Source organism: Dipodomys spectabilis, unplaced genomic scaffold, assembly GCF_019054845.1.
Source record: "Dipodomys spectabilis isolate Male_0828 unplaced genomic scaffold, ASM1905484v1 ptg000228l, whole genome shotgun sequence".
Lineage (NCBI taxonomy): Eukaryota > Metazoa > Chordata > Mammalia > Rodentia > Heteromyidae > Dipodomys > Dipodomys spectabilis.
The window spans coordinates 4,909,322-4,911,723 of NW_024870905.1; the positions used below are offsets into that span (position 1 = coordinate 4,909,322).

General features: G+C 37.3%; 1 non-coding gene across 1 annotated transcript; it reads left to right on the plus strand.

The window, feature by feature from the left end:
• Positions 1-412: 412 nt before the first annotated feature.
• Positions 413-519, plus strand: LOC122123446. The gene has a single exon (XR_006150401.1). It is a non-coding gene; the product is annotated as a U6 spliceosomal RNA (small nuclear RNA).
• The last annotated feature ends 1,883 nt before the right edge of the window (positions 520-2,402 follow it).

Sequence of the window (2,402 nt, forward strand, 5' to 3'; positions counted from 1 at the left end):
ATGAGGCTAGGTTCTGGGTAGAGTTGAGGACTTTCAGCAAACATTAGCTTTTCCCGGGGGCTAGTTTGTGAGAAACTCCCAGAGCCCAGCCTGGAGCCACTCTCCGGGTTTATGTTTACTGAATTTCAATTGATTGTCAAGGCTGCTAAAGGGAGGGGCAGCCTCTGGCTCTGATTACCCAGTGAAGAAAGCCACTCCTATGGCTGGCGCCCGAGCTGGGTGACTTTTCTCTGGGTGGAGCTGAGTCTGGCAGGTCAGCTTAGGTTCTTGTGACCTGCTAAATGACTCCAGTTTTCTTCCAAAGCTTAAGTTGGAGCTAGCAGCTCCATCGAGCATTGTCAGTATCCAAGATGGAGATCTCCAGTACTGGAGGGTGAGAGAAGGCCTTCCCTCCTCTGCTCCCTGAGAAGCAGTGAGGAAGCATCATATACACTAAATTTGGAATGATACCGAGAAGATTAACATGGCCCCTGCTTAAGGATGACAGGCAAACTCCTGTCATTCCATCGCCTAATTTGTTAGGAAATGGAAAGGCTTCGGAAATAGATTATGAAGTGTAGTAAGCCAAGTCCAAATAAACATAGGTCCCATGGTTTCCCTAATTTTCAATAACTAATATATGTCTGGGATAAGCAGAAAAGGTCAAAAGCTATGAGCATATGACCAGATAAGATTATGTTAAGGGAAATGAACCGAAGTTAGTGACACAAGTGGTTTTTTCTTTCTTGCTATTGTTTCTCACATACTTATAACATACAGTGTGGTTTTTTTTTTTTTTTTTTTTGCTTCTTTATATGTTCCGACCCCATGTTATAACACCTGTTTTCACTGTATTTGAAGTTGGTGCGCCTACATCTTGTCTATAGTCTCTTCTAATTTGTGGATGGGAAGAAGAAAAAGAAAATGCTTAAATAGGGATACAGGTTCACCCATTGTAACAATGAGATGCACAAGACACTATGTTGTAAAATAAACTTTACAATTGAGGCAGGGGAAGGGAGGAGGTGAGTGGACTTGGGGAGGTGGAAGGGAAGGGATAGTAGGGGAATAATAAAGGAGGAGTTAACAATGCTTGTTAGGAAATGTACTCATTGCCTTGCTCGTGTAACTGTGACCCTTCTGTACAGCATTTTTGCAATGAAAACATATAAAAATGTTCTGAGATAGAAGAGTTTATTTCCTTTATTTCACTCATAATAACGTTAAGAAATTAATGAAAAACACTGATATGAAGGTATTTTGAATAAATTTTGAATAAAGTGTGCCCACACACTTGCATGTGTGTTGGCATGCTCAGAGTTTGAAATCAGGGCTTCAAGGTCTTGCTATTCCTTTTCGCTCTATTAGTGAGCTACTAAATGAGCTACATCTCCATTCCTGGCCCTTTGCTAGTTCATTAAAATTTTTGAAAAATAATCTTATGAATTTATTTTGCCCTGATAGGCATCCAAATGTTATCCACAGATCTTAGGCTCCTGAGTAGTTATCCCCAGTAATAGGATTACAGGCCTTATAAACCAGCAAAAGGCTTTCAGAATAATGTATAAAGTAGAAGAAAATTTACTTCACAGGGGCCTGTTTTATCATCTCCTACTTTTAAAACATTTTGGATTGATTATATGTGAATTTATTTCGTTTTGGAATTGTTAAAAGACAGTAAGTGTTGATATTTAAAAGTTTTAGTACATTTTAAAAAGGATACTGGAACTGTGGGACAGAAGAAATATGCTTCTCTTTGTACCTCAATTTATAACCTCAGTTCTGTGCATGATAACCCAATGTCACCAAGACATTGTATACTATTATTTCTTGGACAATATGAATATTGAATTGAGAGTGTCATAGAATGAAGAGATTTTATCTACCTTTTGTGTATTGCTGAAAGACTTTTGGAAACTTTGACTCATTTTCTTCCTCACTCACTGTGTCTTTGGGCCATACACTTACTGCCTTTAATTACAATTTTTTCCAACACTAAAATGGTAATAACATTAGCATTATAGCAAATGTTATCTTAAGAATTAAAGGAAATAACACTTGCGAAATACTTAATATAAACTTGTATGGATGAGTTTGAGTTTAGCCAGCAGTCTTTTTTAAATACTAAATAAAATGTGATAAGTAGTACAGAAACCATTACATGTAGTGAGCAACCAGAACTAATATCTATTGACCATGCTCTGCTTCCAAGCAAGCCAGTTGGATAACTTCTCATGCTGTAAATCAAACTGGTTATCTTATGTCTTGTTAGAGTAAAAATACCAGAGACAGAACGATGAAGTTATCTTGTAGACTGAGATGAAATCCATACGAAAATGTGTAAAACTGATAAAACATAAAAGTATCTGACCAGTATAATGTGTTTTACAACTTTTAAGTTACATCGCAAAGATAAAGAAGAC